The sequence below is a fragment of the Mastigoproctus giganteus genome, chromosome 11 (genome assembly GCF_048544385.1).
Source record: "Mastigoproctus giganteus isolate SK-2022 chromosome 11, ASM4854438v1, whole genome shotgun sequence".
In the NCBI taxonomy this organism is placed as follows: Eukaryota; Metazoa; Arthropoda; class Arachnida; order Uropygi; family Thelyphonidae; genus Mastigoproctus; species Mastigoproctus giganteus.
This window is the reverse complement of record NC_143585.1, coordinates 63,659,548-63,677,224: the sequence shown is the minus strand read 5'-3', so window position 1 is coordinate 63,677,224 and position 17,677 is coordinate 63,659,548. Positions and strand designations below refer to the sequence as shown.

Genomic DNA, 17,677 nt, shown 5'->3' with positions numbered 1-17,677 from the left:
GCCCCATCAGAGTTAAAGTTTAGGGAGAAGAGAGAAACCTCTTCCCCCGGAGAGTTGGAAGGAAGGATCCGCTCAAGAGGGAGCGGATTAAGAGTCACCAATAGGCCGTATCTATATCAGGGCGACCATAGTGATCCATGTCCAGGTCTTGTCCATTTGAGGGGAGAGACTGGGGAGTCCCGTCCGAGAGTCATTGGTAGTGAGGTTAGGTTCGGAGATAGTCCAGTATTCCGTGAGAGAACAAGATTCTGTACTTGGGTCCATTGCTAGAGTTTTCGTTGGTGGAGTAGGCCATTTGTTCCTTCAGGAGTGGAGACGTCCTGTCTGTGCCTTCCTTTGGGGAAAAGTCCCATCTTTAGTTTCATGTTGTGGTTTTTAAAATGGTTTACTCTTTGGTCCTTGGTCCCTCCCCCAAGGACCAAAGAGTAAACCACTGGTCCTTGGGGAGGGACCAGAAAGAGCCCATCCCTGCGTGCTTGACATCAGACACCAGTAGAAAGTTTGTCTGTTCCGATGTGGCGTTCATAGGATCAGGGGTCCTATGTTAGGGTCCTCGTATGGAGAGTCCTTGGTGTTGGTGTTGGCTGTAGGGATTGGGCTCTGTCCTCAGTTCTGATATACAGTGGTGGTATAAGCCAAGATTATGGTGATAGGAGGGTCCTCCTTCTGTAAAAGAGTTCCTGTGCGAAGCTGATAAAGGCATTATAGGTCTCGCTGGATTCCTTGGTCCTTTGGATTAAAGTGTATTTCGGTAATTAGTACACGTCTTAGGTAATTAGGGCACGTATACATCAGGTGCTCCCAGGTCTCTGCGAGCCTGCAGGAGCATAGGGGGGTTGTCTGCTAATCCCATTATTATTAACTTTCCTCTGATGGCCCCATGCCCAGTGAGTAGGTATGGGGATAGTAGGCCCGGGGAAAGCCAGACCGGCATTTCTGGATGAGTTTTTCTGAGGTCTGGAATGAATTTTTTGGTAATGGCACTTTTTATGCTGTCATTCCAGCGTTGTTGCCAGAGATCATGCAAGTACTCAGTTAAACGTCGGTTTTCCGTTTTGTGGTTGTTTGCTGTGTTTGAGGTGAAGTCTTGGAAGGTGGTAGCCTTTCCTCTGGTCAGGTTGGTTAGGATGCCGGACCGCACTACCTCCAGGTCCAGGGGGAGAGCTCTCCCTAGGACCTCCAAGGTGTGGTTGCTGACCGAGCAGCAGGCTCGAGAGGTTATCAATAATATTGTCCTCTGGACAGTTTCTAGCTTCCGTTGATTGGAGACCATTGTGGTTATGTTTTACCCGACTGGAGTGGCATATGTGATAGCGGGTAGAAAGACCGCCTTGTAGAATAGACTGACGGTTCTCCTTTTGAGTCCCCGGTCTTTCCTGGTAATCCTAGCGAACAGTGCTGCATAGTTTTTAATTTTCCTCTGCAGGTACTTGAGAATGCACGCCTCTTTTTGTTTACTTCGCGTCTGAGGGCCTGAAGCTCCCCTGACCACCAAGGGACCGCCCCAGGGATGGGATTTTTCCGTTTTATTGCTGTATTTGCAGCGTTCGTAATTATGTATATCCGTGACCTTGCGCTGATGGGAGTCTGGATGCTGAACTTGCACGTTCTCGGTTTGTAGGCGCAATATCCCATTGATGAGTGTTTCTTTAAACAGGTTCCAGTCAGCTTTGTTCAAAGCGTATCTGTGTTGCTTCTATCTGAGAATTATGGACTGAGTGATCGATCTGTACATATTGAAAGTTATGGCTCCATGGTCTGAGGTGGACCAGCCCTCCCGCAAGGTCCGATCCGAAAGAAACCTAGCAAAGAACCTGATGGAGAGAGTCACGTCAATCGTGGCTTCCCAAAGTGAGCTGGAAAACGTCGGCAGGTTGTTGGGCCTATTAATGACTTCCAGACCGCTATTAGCCAGGAACTCCTCCAACCGCTGCCCATTTGTAGCACCTCTACGCCCTGGGGTGTCACTGTGCCAGAGCGCGGAGCGGCAATTTACGTCGGCACAGATGACAATCTTTGCACCTGCCAGTTCTGTTAAGACATGTTGTAGGTATTGGACTGCAGGTAGGATGTCCTCTCCCGGCCTACAGTACAGGGAAACAGCATAGAAGTCGCCCAGAGAGGAGATGATGTGGGCGCATGCGGCCCATGGAGAACAGAGATGAGATATCTGCATCACAGTCAAGTGAGGATTCCTCACAGCGATCGCCGCCCAGGGTGTCACACCAGGAGTCTGGACAATTTTGTAGGACAAGGGGTATCCCCTCATTTCGTTTGAATGAGTGTAGGGTTCTTGTATTAAGAGAATGTCGATGTTTTCCTCATCTGCCTTCTGTCGGAGTTGTCCCACAACGGCCTTTGCCCGCTGCGCGTTTATTTGCAGGAATTTTATCTTGTTGCTGTTATACTGTTTATGCAGTGTCCCCATAATTTATTCGTTGTTGGAGAATGCTCTTGGCCTTGATGTAGACAGGGCAGGTGAGTGGGCAGGTAGTTTCTCGCTTTTACAGTTAGCACAGATTGGTTCGTTGGCCTTGTTCGGTCAGGTTTCGTAGCTGTGGCCTTTTTCAGCACAGTGACCTCAGGTCTATTCTGTCTGGGTGCACGTGTGACCGAAACGACAGCATCTGAAGCATTTTGGGACAGCTACGTGCTCCTTGTAGCGGTGGGAGCCCCAATTTATGTACATTCGATTGTGGTGGGTCAGTATGTGCCAGGCTTTGGTGCCAGTTCTACAACCCAGTTGAAGGAAGTGCCACTTCTAGACTTCGTTTGGTACTTTGGCTTTATCAAGTTAGTTGGATCCTCTTTTGGGAGTGCGTGCTGGAGGTTACGCCTGTACAATTCATCTCGTATGGTGTAGGGGTCCAGGCCCTTGTCGATGTCAAAAATTACTATTGAGGGTGCCTTTTTCCTTGGGGGCTCAGCTAGAAGGCCCAGGGTGGGTATCTTAGCATTTGTTAATATCATGTCAGCGTCGTCCTTCGAGTCAGTTTCTATGATGATGCCCGTATTTCGGGTCTTTCGGATGGATTTTATTTTAGTGTTTCTCAGGTCATCAGTAAGGAAAGCGATTACAGTCTTCTTAATCTCCTCGCTTGTTTTTGGTGCACTGGCTGTGGCCGGCTTGAGAACTACCAGGTGTGGTGTTGGTAGTAATGTCTTTCTTTTTGGTTGCGGGTCCGTTCTCGTATTTAGCTTTGTGTTCCTCAGCGCATCAGCAAATGTTGGGGCGCACTGTAGCATTTGTGTGCCCCTACATTTGAGGTATGCCTCGAGTTTGGCCTCTCAGAAGCAAGGTGAACATTGCGCAGGATGGTTTCAAGCTTTTGGTTCCTCGTTGTGTGTGTAAAGTGTGTTTAGGGTCGAACGGCACCAGGGGTTTCCCCCATCTCCCCAGTTCCTCGTTGTGCCACGAGGTAGTGCCACCTAAAGGAACATGTCTTTTTCATTACAGACTTATCTAGTTAGTGTTTCACAACCGCCAGTCAGAGGAAACGTTTTGCCAGTCCGTTAAAGTTATTGCCGTAAGCTTTATTTACTGGCTAATTACAGCCCCAATTGAAGAGGCTTTTAAAAATTCTTCCGGTCTCCGATGGAATTCGAATTTGGAACTGTCCAAATAGGTAGCGAAACCACAATTGCGTAAAGCGGTTATTGCATGCAGATCTTGGAATTCATTTATACTGTTTTTGATATAGACTATCAAAAACAATATAAATAAATTCCAATTTATATACATTGTTCCAATTTCAGAGTAATTTTTTCTACTATGTAATTTATAACCAAGCCCTTCCATTTTCGCACACCACTATATAAGTTATTACTCGATTAACTCGAAAAACCATTCTTTATATTAATATGGAAAGTAAGGACCAATATTGTTTGTATTTTCTAGAATAAAAAAATACAAAGCTTTTCCTATATTTGATGTTTTTTTATTTAAAATTATAATATGCTATATTATTATTATAATTATATTATTGTAATTATAATAATAATAAAACATATTATTTAAATAATAATATGCTTTGTGATACCTAAACGGTAGACTTTGTACTCACCATGTTTCTCGAAGGAAAATGGAGGTTCGATTGAAACCCATTGATCTATATTTCCACAGTTCATAATCATCCGATCATGCTCAATAATTCACACACAGAATTCTCTGTGAGAATATAGCGGATTCGCCGCTGTAACTAAATTAAAGCGAGAAACAAGCGAGTAAGATGGCTATCCTGACTGGGGTTCACAAACAAAGTGTAGCAACCGAGTTGAATCCTAACAGAGAAAGTGTTTAAGTTCATCTTAACCAAAAATATCAATATGAGAGAGGTGTGTTTGCCAAGATGCTCCCAACCAAAGGACCTGGGTGGTGAACGAAGAAAGGAAGGAGACGCCAGGGTTGTTGTTGACTTGTTAGATAATGTTCACGAACGTGATCATAACCTAAACAAAATTATCACAAGAGATGAGTTCATATCACACTAGAACTTCCAGCATGAACCAAATACTAAAGTTCAGTGTTAGTGAAGGAAAACATCTAACACTCCACAAGACTGAAAAAAATTCGCACGGTTAAGCCTACGGTCAAAATGAGAAATCAGAGGGACTGCCTCCACAAGGAGTTTCTTCCTCCAGAATAAAACGTGAGTTACGCATTTTACCTGAAGTGTTGGACCGTTTGAGAAAAAGTGATTTGCGCGTCAGACCACAGCTCGCGAGAAACAAAAGGATTTTTCATCATTACAATACACCTGCACACAGGGCTCTCTGTGAAACAGTGTTTGGCAGAAAAACAAATCTCTCCGCTATATCACCTTTCTTTTCTAACTTGGCTGACTACAATTTTATTTTCTTCTTACTTTTCAAGACGTCTTCCGTGACAGTATAGTGGTTTCGCCATTGTTCGTTTGAAAAGGCTTAGGTTCGATTCCCATCTAAGACTGGAGGAATTTCTGAAGTCCACTTCAATCACGGCTGTAGTTAGTCAATCTCAGGTGGGGTTGCCCTGTAAGTTATTTCGGATTTTTCAACCTGCACAACATGCAAATCGGCACAACGTGCAAATGAACACACTCGTACAATAATAATACACTTATACGAATATAAAAAACACTTGGCAATCATTAACATAATAATTACTATTTACTTCAAAAACAATGGAAGAAATTTATGTTGCATCAACAGCAGCAATCCAAAGAGGTGTAACCAAGGAGCTAAGACGAGGCTTTCAGAAAATGATTTTTAGGGATGTATGTTCTGGAGCACGGCAACGATGGTGACATGCGTGCACTCTAGCAGGAGATTACTTTCAAGGCAATCAAAAATATAACTACTGTCGGCAACACTCTTCTCTTTACAGAAGTATATTTTTATTTGTAGTGCAAGTCAGCGACAATTCATAGCGCCGTCCTGCATATGAGATACCAATGCTTTATAGGAACAAGTGCTGTTTTCTTCAAGAGCACTTCAACAGCTTGCATTGTTAATTAGTTCTCAGCATTACTTTAATAAGTTAGGTAATGTACGCAGTGCGTTACGTTTCAGAAGCTTTAGCAAATACAGTAATAATAATTCATGACTTATAACAACAACAAAAAAACGAGAAAACAGCAAGGACGACTTTTGTGCATGAACCGAGAACATTTCGTTTCTGGACATAAACTACACTGACTTCTTCGGTTAATACGCGATGAAAAACATAATATCGAGCTACAACATACGTTATGTGGATAGCTTATATCAGGAGTGGCCAACTTAATTTGTGATGTGATCTACTTTTTTCCTTCAAAATATGCCGCGATCTACCATCTCAAAAATTTCATTGCACAAGGTGCACAAATCGAGGGATGACTGTATATTTAAAATTCGTTGTGATCGACCGAAATTAAATCCGCGATCGACTCGTTGGCCACCCCTGGCTTATATGATATGCATAAAAAAATAAACAATAATTGCCAGGCAGTCGTTGATTACTGGAATAAGTTAACCCCGCAGTAGTTGAGGCTGACATTTTGAAGAAATTAAAAGTTCAACTGGATAGTTAGGGGGAAAACGCATAATTTGTAATTTCATATCTACTCTTTTTTTTTTTCTTTTGGCTTATGCAGAAAAATCCTGTGGCTTCCCCGCACTACATGGCTAATGCTAATACTAAAACATTGGGAACTGCATTTAGTCCATTTATGAGAATATTCTTCGTAGAATTCCATCAAATACACTAGAAAAGTAAAGGAACGGCTACACGAATAAGGTGAACATTTACAGCAATCTTAGAGTTTTAATCAAATTCTGTATTCATTTTTAATAAAAATTTTTCGTATTATAAACTGGGTTGCATTTTAATTGGATAACCCTGTATAAAGAAGAAAGTTTGCCCGTCTCGCTGCTGTTTATCTATTTGGGCACCAAAGCAGCCAGTGTGCAACTACCCTTCCTCAATCCATCCAGGAGAACAGCGAGGACTTAATTCGATCCAAAATTGGACTCTGGAGTGTTATAGAGCTAAATAAAGATCCAGTAATTTGGATCGTTCAATGAAAATTTGACGTTTTCATTACTGTATTCTAGTTAGTTCTTTTGATAAGTTTTCATTGCAAAAACATGTTTAAAAACGATAAAAACACATTGCCGATAAATTTTATAACTCGGAAATAATTTAGAAATTACTCAAGAGTTCATGAAAGCAATTTATCGAGTTAATTAAAGCGAAGTGACTCTAGTCTATGGCATTGTATTGAATATTAGATTTCCACTGACAACGCCAAACACTTAGCAAGTTTATTATACTGTACTTAGCGGACATGAATAACTTTGTACAAGTTTCGTATTAGTTGATATAAAAAGACCCGCTTCCTATGATAAGATCACTAATTATTGTACTCTCTCTTTACCAACCCTTTGTTCGACTGTCAACAGCTGGAGTCAATCAGTGTCAAAAAATCTGTAACACTTCCTAGTGCATGCAAAAAGAGGAGACACGATTGATCTAAAGGTAGCGTTCTTGCAGGTCTTACCACCACCTTGTTTCACATCCGTTATTGCCTTAAGATATTAAAGGCTGCGATCTGATGAAGTTTTTTGTCAATATCGCGAGTAATTTAATAGAGTTATATACGCTTTAGGAATATTAACGTCATCAATTGATCAGTTAAATTGCCATCGATATGCAGGCTTCTGTTTCAGGTAATTATACAAAATCCTCCAGTTTTATTTCCACAGATAAGTCTAAAATTAATATTCTGCATACTAACTGTATTAACTATCTGAAAACTGTATATTTATAAGTCCCCAAACAGTTAATATAACCATTTTAAAGCGTTTCCGATTTTTTGCTAGAGAAAAAGCAGAGCACTTCCACAGGAAACGCCATGAACTCGCCCAGAATTCTTTAAAACGAGTACAGGGCGAGTTCATGGCATTTGAAAGAAGTTCTTTGGAACTTATTTCTTATCTGCTGGCTTTTACGCTTATTAAGAACTACAAGCGTTTTTATATCTGGATGAGTTCAAACCCCAGAAAGTATTTATAGCTTTGTTTCCCAAAATAAAGTCATGCTTAAAAAATAATTAATTAATTAAAAGTTGCTAGGCCCGCAAAAGCTGCGCCAACATTTTCTCTTTTTTGCTGCATGAAGGGTAGCTGAAAGCAGTAAATAATAATTAAAAATGAGTTAGAAAAGCAAGCACCACAAGCTTTATTTTCATGTTTATGTTTACATAAGTGAGTTCTTTCAACAGAAATGAATGCCAACTTCAAAGAATCTTTCGAAAAGTTTTAGTCAATGAAATAGATTGTTGTTCTTATCTGTTAGAAGAAGTGAAAGAAGTAAGGAGGCTGTTACCGTTAACAAGCGGCCTTGTGGAAAAGAAATAACAGTTCACTATTTTAATGTTTATCTTTGTTTAGGTTTCCTTAATCGTACTTGAAACGCCATATACAAAAGAAGCCGAATTGTTCAAACTGGTGCAGTGAATAGTTGTCGTTCCCATTAGAACACGTCGTTTTTATAAGTAATTTAAACTATGAAACGAGGTCAGAAGTAGTAACACTTCTGAAATGGTAAACAACTCTTGTTTTTGTTACTGGAAGTGTATTTACGGTAACTGCATTTTAAACTGCTACTGTTTTTGGCTTTCATAAAGCATACATTCTACGTACAAGCAATGCAGATATTCAAGTAATGAGTAAATGTAAAATGCACGCCCACTTTTTTATATATATATATATATCTTTTACGTGGATTAGAATTACTATATTTTAGGATATTTTCAAAAATAGTACCTCAAGGTCTTGAGGTAAAAAAGGAAACGAGGTATTTACAGTTGAATAATTACATAATGAAGAGAAATGATGAATGATCAGAATGATCATTAAACTTGCATTTGAAAATGTGGAAAATAAAAACCTCAAGAAGCGTTAATATGAAATCATTTGTAAACATTACGTAGACTCCTTAGTCCCTCTGAATCCGTGAAGTACTTACAGTATAATACGCTCCATCAGAAGCTACACTCGCTGTCCAAAAAACTAGAAACCTTTATTCAATATCTATTAGGGACACATTTCGTCCGCCCCCAATTACAGCTCGTACACATTGTGGCATGGATTCCACTAAGTGTCTGAGGGTGTGTAGCTACAGATTTGACCATTCTTACATCAGGATATTTGTCACCTGCTGTACTGTGGTCGGTAGAGACGCGAAGCCATTTCCATCATATCCCACACAGTCTTTGCCTAAATTGTATTTTGAAGTCATTTGCTGTACACTGGACCTTCTATGTGGACCAGGTTAAAAAAAAAAAAAAATATAGCAGGCATGTATATTTGCTTTAAATTCATGCGGTCTCATTCTTGGAGTACATACCGACTTCCTGCCATTTCTTCCTTTTAGAGCTACGTTCTCCTTTCATTTTACACTCATTGTATACTTTTGAGATGGTTGTCTTCGAAACATTAGTGATTTTCTTTGTTTTCTGAGTTGACTCCTGCTAAACAACAACAACTTTCTGAAAATCAAAAAGATCACCTGCCTTCCCCATATCGAATCGACAAAGAAGCTCAAGAAAAGCAGTATTTATCTGATACTAAGGAACTTTTGATCTTACCAACAACAACTTACGTTTGTATACCGTACGTTTAATTATCTATTTCCGCCAATTTACAAAAGGTTTCTAATTTTTTTTAGCCAGAGAGTGTAGCATTTAAATAGCCTTGAGCATAGAAATGCAGCCTTGTTTTCACAAGGCTGCATTTCTATGCTCAAACTTATTTTTCAAGACTGGATAAAAATTAATCGATATTTACACAAATAACTAAATAACTAAATGACACAGTAATGCTACTTATTTTCTACTGTATTTTCTCTTGTAGATTATGGGCATTTTCAGATTGCTTATCTTGTTCTTTTCGAATACAAAGAAAGAAGCATCCATCAATAAGCAAGGTAAGATATAATAAAACTATTCTATATGTACATATATATACATATGAGGCTCTTCTTAACTCTTTATAATAAGACAGATTTCATTTCATGGCAAGTATATCAAACAGTTGATGAATTTAGAATTACCTCACACCAAGGAACCTTCTTTCTAAGTGAGGAGTATTTTACTTCACTAAACTACACTCTCCCACAATAGGTAGAAGAACACAATAGAAGTAAAACGCCTGCCTAAGGCTTTCTAAAAAAAAAAAAAAAAAAAAAAAAACCTCAAAACCTTGATCACCATACCCCTCCTTATGATGATACCTGGATACGCCACTGCCTCAAACCACTCGTACACAGTGCGGGCGCTATGACAAGGCGCATTATTGTCTTGGAAGATCCCGTATCTGCCCGGGTAAAAAATGCAACATGGCAGTGTGCACATGGTCTCCTAAGAGTTGCAGGCAGATCTCAGCAGTGAAATGTTGGTCAATACACACCATGGGTCTTAGTTCTTGACAGCAAAAAAATGCCCCATATTAAGCAACCACCGCCACCTTCCTGGCTAGTGTGCACCATACATGATGGTTCCATGAACTCGTGCCACACACGATGGCGTCCGTCGTCGTGTTGCACCAGGTATTTAGACTCATCCGACCATCACACTGGTTTCTGGTCCTCCAGTGTCCAACCAGCGTGTTGTTGGCACCACAGCATTCCTGCATTTCAATTATACTAACTGCATAGATATAATCCAAATTTCTTGATATATAGATAGAGCTTCCCAGATATAAAGCATTTACTATTTATGAAACGCTTAAAACAGTCAAGCTGGCCTTAGAACACAGGCATATTTTCATTAACACAATATACTGACAACTCATAGCTTAAGTTGCTTTGGCATTAATTAAAATCAACGCATCCTGCTGCCGCCCTAATCCAAAAAGATCTACGTCTACTGACTGGTTACTTTTTTCTCGTAAGGATATATATATATATAATCAAAGATGGTGCCAATTAAATCTTTAGAAAGTAATTATCTGCTGTTTTTAAAAGGAATTAAGATATCGTTTACAGCTTCGTTATCTGTCTGGATTAATTTATGGAGTAAATAAAGATGTTATATGTTAAGTTCTGGTTGGTTGTTATAGGGTTTTATGCGCATCATCAATTTAGGCCATATTGCGCCGTATCTAATATGCCTGTAAACTGCGTGTGTTCTGTGGTTGATGTGCTGTTTACTGGACGAAAAACCCGAGTTTCCGGGAGAAAAAACGATATTACCCTCTCCTGATACCGACTAACTCAGCCACGTTGTGGAAAATACCCATAAAATTATTGCTGGGATTCGAACTCGGGTCTTTTCCACCGGGTGTGGGGAGGAAGGTGATTATACCAACTGTGCCACTCACGAGAGCACGTCGAGTTCTAATTTAGATCTCCGTGCATTAAGTTTATACAAACGGTTGGTATTCTTCCAAAGAATACAAAACAAAACCTTGGTTTATTTGTGGGAACTTGCTCTTGAACCGGTGTACTAGTTCTTAGTGGTATCAAGAACGAGGGAAATGTTCTTTTAAAAAAGAAATAATGGTGAACGTACACTGATGTAGAGTCCCCTTCCCATTCCAGTTGGCGATGATTACGACCTAGTTCATTTATCCCGTGTTTTTCTATTAGTGTTCCACTAAACCTGGAACACATACAAAAATAAATTATAATTTAAAAAATATCGTTGCAATCTGCTTACTATAGATCTGAAATTAATGATTAAATATTTTAAAAAATAATTAATCACAACTGCCAAACAATGGCAAATGTAATGATTCTGTTTTGTTTTTCTTTCCTTTTTATTAACAGCAATCCGAAATATGAAAGGTCTACTGGAACACAATATGTTGAATATGCAGTATTCCAATAACTGTGGGGAAGATAGCAAGAACGTTTTAAAGATTTTGAAGTTCAACCGTAACTACGTGATCGCTGTGTTTTAGTAGATTTAGAAAAAGACAACTAAATTAATATACATTACTCTCCAAAAGTATATATAATATGCCTGTAAATTGCGTGTGTTCTGTGGTTGATGTACGGTTCACTGGCCGAAAAACCCGAGTTTCCGAGAGCAAAAACGATATTACCCTCGCCAGAGACCAACTAACTCAGCCATACTGTGAAGAAGGTGATTATACCAACTGGCCTTAGAACGCAGTCAACCCCCTTGTGTCATCCCCGTCAAAGTATATGAGTATATGGCTGTTTAGAACAGCGATAATATGATACGGCATAAATACTACGATCACAGTCACCTACCAAACCGATAATGCGACACGTGAACCTGCGTGTTGTACACTCGCAAATCGTCAACACGTGACTTAAGGCCTGACGTAGCCGAGTGGTCAAGAGGTGAGTAGCATGCGCTCTTTGAGTGGCGCGGGGTTCAAACCCGTGACTACTAAATATGATTCACATTTGTATCGATGATTTATTGTAAACTCCACTGACCTGGTGGTCGTGCCGGGGAGTATAAACAAGAACATTTTTTTTTTTTTTTTCTACACATTGTACCGTATCACAACAATGTCAACGATTATTTTCGTGTTGCAGTCACCCCGGGCCAACATGCAATAATATTACCACTTATGAAATAAATTAGTATTCTTTACTGCAGAGATAATGTATACAACAGCAATATACCTTCACGGCCAGCTTGGCCAGAGATTTCACAAAACAAAATAGAGGCCCTCACAGATTAGTGCCTGTATCAAGACCATTGGCAACAGCCTGTCAGGCGTAAATTCATAAATTAAATTAGTACAGGTTGTTGTTTAACATTTTCTTGACAGAGATTGGAAAGATGGATTCGTTATATATTCACGCACGCTGCTCACACACACACACACACACAACAACAACGAAAACAGTAATAATAACAATCAAAATAAAAATCCTTTCAGGGAGCAGGACAGTATAAATGACAATATCTCAGATATAAGAGGAACTGCCACTGTCGTGGTACAAAAATTAGTTAGGTAAAAGACGATCCAAAATCTTTCACCTATCTTTTTTGTCCGAGAAAAACTTTTCGTAGTCAAATGCCTGAAGAGTTTGTAACATTTGAGTTGGGAGGAATCTATCTGTCGGCAGAAGCCTGTTACAACCGACAGATAATGATGGTGTCGCTCTGAGGTTGGCCTGTGGAATCTTCCATGAGCGCAGTTTCCAGAAGTTCTTGATGTCGGTCATTCCGGAGAACATCTTTATCGTGAAGCGGCGTTCCGCGTGCAGAGTTGCCAGTCTTTTAATTCCAAGAGAATGCTCCATCTAGTTCGTTCTCTATTGGGGAGAGATGTGCAACTTACTGGTGACCCACCGCAGCAGCCAGTACGCATTACCGTAGATCTTAATTGTGGTCGTGGCGGCGGAGGCCCAAATTTTGGCTGAATAAATGAAGTTTCTAACACGTATTAGACTGTTCACATGCAGCAATTGTTGCTTTGTGGTCCATATGAGTTGGCGAAATTTCGAACCGATGAAACGGTTGGTCATTGGGCCTGTGTAATCACGTAATCATGTAACCGACAAAATAAAGTAGCACTGTTGACCAAAACGGGACTATCTGGCACTCCGTTTCATCTTCATCAGGACAACGGAAGATCTCGCTCAAGAACAGGCTGTCTGGTTATCCTACTGTACTTTATTTCTTTTTCTCTGTTATGAGTGAATACATTTCGAAATGTATCTCGATTTCATCACATGCATTCTTTTCAACTAAAGCAGCCTCCAATAGTGCAGATGGAATGAAAATGGATAAACAAACATTATACAGAATGCAGTTTTTTGTTTTTCACCTGTTGCTTCCTTCCACACTCTAAGTAAAAGGTTTTAACAGTCTGCTATGTATGATCCCGATATGGATCAGAGTTGAGCCAATTTGTAAATCCATAATAGTCCTTCCAATTCAAAGTTTTCAGCATAAAGTATGGTATGTAAAAGAAAGAAAAGGGGGGGAAATGGAAAACGTCTGCCTGCAGACGAAGTGAACATAATGGACAACTGTTACCACCAAATAGGAAGACGCTAGCTCAGCACACACGTTGCTTAAATGTAGATGGTATAATAAATTTAGGAAATACTCTCGTGGCATCGTAAATGTGTCGCCAGCACATAAGATATAGCTTTTCATAGCGACATCTAGTGACGTCTTTATTGGTCTCCGTTTCAAGCGGGGTATTTTCTGTCACTTCCACTAGAAACGTTAATGAGTTTTAAAGTTCACTGACTCTAAGAAACTATAAAAGAAGGACTCTGCCTTCTTCCTGGACGAAATAACAACTTCCGTTATTTCTTCCGGGAAGTAACAGTTAGGCACAGAAAATCAGATATTAAGAAATTTTCTAAAAATGGCAAGTTAAAAAAGAATTATGTTGAAATGCAGGTCAGTGAAAAGCTTTATTTATGACAGAGTGAGAACTTCAGCAATAAATTTTATCGGGACGGATAACCACTTATTTGGTAGACACAAAAAATTACTAATATTATCTTGCAAAGTCTAAAGAAAATCATTCTTCTGAAAAAATACGAGCTCAGAACCATAATACTATATTTCGTGTATTGCTAATTAAAATATATCATTCTGTATAAAACATTTTAATGATACTATAAAGCATATGTAATAAAAATGAATGACAAGCCGAAGTTACAAAATATAATTTTATAAGCGTAAAATTTACTATATACTCGTAAAAACAACGTATGAACTAAAGCCTTTAACAAGCGATGTTTTCAGCATTCTTTGAAATGCAACTACTGTTGATGAATCACAGTTCATTTCCTGCTTTACCAATCCGGTCAACCTTGGAATAACTACTCATATAATTGCTCTTATAACATTCCAAATAGGACTATAATATATACTAAGTGAGACCTTCAGCTTATGTTAATACTAAGATAGTAACAAAATTAATTTTGGTGATTCAGATTAAGATCTCAAAAGCTGACTACTCAGAGACAGCTGTCTATCTGGAAGTAGTAGTTTGTGCCAACAGAGAGCAGTAGCGGACTTTACTTTTCATTTAGGGTATCTGTGATCGACTGGATATAAATAATAATAAATAAATTTTCTGTTTATACTCCGGGACGACCAAACAGTCAGAGGAGTTAACAAGATAGACAGAATACAAGAAACAGCACCATATTCAGCAGTCACGGGCTTGAACCCCGGTCACTCAAGGCACGTGTACTTATGCACCCGCGCGCCTGACCACTAGGCTACGGCGGCACAACTGGCCATCAGTCTGGAAAGTTTCAGTTCAAACTTCATCGAAGATCAACTTAATGCTTTTAAGAGGGAACTGCGTTATCTGATCTCACGTGAAGCTGTTTATTATTATTATTTTTTTTCTGTTTCACTTGAAAAGCTTATATTTGTGTTTTACATCCATCGAGGAACAGTGACTAACAGAAGCAAAAGAAACCATCCAAATTGTTATGGAAGGCCTTCACATTTTAAAATTCTAAATAACGGAAGATATAACAATAATTAGTATTAGTATCCTCATTCATTTTGCTTATGCTTCTCAGAGTCTTAAACACCTCAATCAAGTCTCCTCTAACATGCCTAGTTTCCAAGCTCTGCAACCCACATATTCGAACTCTTTTCTCATATGGGCGCCCTTTTGCCGATCTCACCAGGCGAGTTACCCGTCTCTGGATCCTTTCAAGAAGCACAATGTCTTTATTTAGGTGCGGTCTCCATACCTGAACACAGTATTCCAAGTGTGATCCAACAATAGCCTTATACAATGGGATTATGACGTCCTTATCTCTACTAGCAATTGTTCGATACATCATCGACAGGACACCATGGGCCTTCCTTGCAACCTGTCTACAATGCTCAGAGAACTTAAAGTCTGACCGTATCGTAACACACAAGTCTCTTTCCTCCAATACTGGCTTTAGTTCAACTCCGCCAAGTGTATAAGTTATTCTGGGGTTACTGTTCCCCAGGTGCAATACCTTACACTTTGCTGGATTAAAGCATAGCTATCATAAGGGCCGCCGTAGCCTAGTGGTCAGGCGCCCGGGGGCATAAGTACACGTGCCTTGAGTGACCGGGGTTCAAGCCCGTGCCTGCTGAATATGGTGCTGTTTCTTGTATTCTGTCTATCTTGTGAACTCCTCTGACCGTTTGGTCGTCCCGGAGTATAAACAGAAAATTTATTTATTTTTCTGACCATCCCTAAAGTCTATCTAAGTCATTCTGAAGAAGCTCTGCTTGGCGGCGATCATTAACTACTCTACCAATCTTTACATCATCTGCAAATTTAGACAACATGCCCTCTATCCTTGGCGCATTATAGCCTTAGATGCTAATGCGCCATAAAACAAACGAACAAACAAACAACCCTCTATCCCTTCATCAATGTCATTTATGAAAATCAAAAACAACAGTGGTCCTAATACTGATCCTTGGAGAACCCCACTTCTTACATCAACCCAATCTGAGGAATAACCATTTATCACAACCCTCTGCTTCCTGCCCTGAAGCCATCCATCTAAGGACTTTCCCTGTGATTCCAATCTGTTCTAGCTTATAAAGTAACCGCTCATGGGACTGAGTCAAATGCTTTGCTGAAATCCAAATAAACAATGTAGAAATTATTCCCAAAGTCAAGCTCTTGAGTGACCCTGTCAAAATAGCTAACCAGATTAGTTAAACATGATTTTCCCTTTAAAAAACCATGTTGAGTATCCTTCAGAATTCCATTTCTATCTAAATGATCCTGAATTCCAACTTTGATCATTGTCTTCATGATTTTCCCTACTACTGAAGTTAGACTAACCGGCCAGTAATTTCCCACTTCACTCTTATAACCGCCCTTATGTATTGGGGACCCATTGGCACTTTTCAAATCCAACGGAATCACTCCCGAGTCCAGTGATGCTCTCATAATTAGCCTCAATGCCAAGTTTCCCTTTACAAAACCATGTTGAATATCCTCCAGAATTACATTTCTATCTAAATGATCCTGAATTCCAACTTTGATCATTGTCTTCATGATTTTCCCTACTACTGAAGTTAGACTAACCGGCCGTAATTTCCCACCTCACTCTTATAACCGCCCTTATGTATTGGGGACACATTGGCACTTTTCAAATCCAACGGAATCACTCCCGAGTCCAGTGATGCTCTCATAATTAGCCTCAATGGTTCAATGCACTCACTTTCCGCCTCCCTTAAGATTATAGGATATATATGCCATCAATCACAGGAGCCTTACTGGCCTGTAGGCTCGAAAGTTTTTATTAAATAAACATGTGAAATTTCAACGTCATTAATTACATTTTTTTCAACTTCACTCCCATAATTTCTCATTGACGTGAAGGGTTTATCTTCTGTAAATATCGATGCAAAGTAACTGTTCAGGTCATCTGCAACTTCAGCTGGGGTATCTAATACTGTCCCACGTCCATTACATAAAGGTCAAATCTGGTTTGTTCTTCTCTTCTTTGCATTTATATATATAAAGAATTCCTTGTTTCAAAGAGGGGGCTCTTTGCCAGTGATTTATCATAATCTGCCTTTACCAGCCTAACCTTTTCTGTGGCACTATTACAGATCAATTTGCAGCTGTTATACGCTTCTGTACTTTTTATTGCTCTGGAACTTTTCCAAGCTGTCTTTTTCTGCTCAAGTAATCTGGCAACTGCATTATTCATTCAACTATGAATTCTCCTCGTGAAGTATTTTTTAATGGTATATAAGCATTCAAGGCTTCTGTGATTAATGTTTTACATAATTCAATTGTATTCACTCTCTGTGAGATATCTACCCAGTTAATAGAGGCCATGTAGTACCTTAAGGCATCGTAATTTCCTTTTCTGAAATTAAAACCCATTCCTTTGCCGTTTACTACTGCTACCTCTCTCTTCATCATCCACCGTAGAACTCCGTGATCGCTTCCTGCTACTGGTTCCTCTACTTTCAGCCCTGTTATGTATTCTGATTCATGGGTGATGATGAAGTCTAGGATATATTGTTTTCTCTAGTACTTTCCCTGACATGTTGATACAAATAACAGTCATCTAGTTGATTTAAAAATTTTGTTCCCCATGTCGAGTTTCCTTCCCATTTACTCCAATCAATTAGAGGCAAATTGAAATCACCCATAATAAGACATTGACGCTTACTTGCCCATTCCATTTGCATGTAGAGGCTTTCGTCATAATCTTCACTATCACCTGGCC

General features: G+C 39.6%; 1 protein-coding gene across 2 annotated transcripts in view; it reads left to right on the top strand.

Moving 5' to 3' along the window:
- The first annotated feature begins 9,375 nt into the window (after positions 1 to 9,375).
- The window catches only part of smash (smallish), a 291,299-nt gene continuing 282,997 nt past the window's right edge, over positions 9,376 to 17,677 (top strand). The window contains exon 1 of one of the 2 annotated variants that reach the window (XM_090384893.1): positions 9,376 to 9,448. The gene's annotated coding sequence lies outside the window, so the exon portion shown is untranslated. The remainder of the gene's footprint in view (positions 9,449 to 17,677) is intronic. The other variant, XM_090384895.1, reaches the window with a different exon arrangement.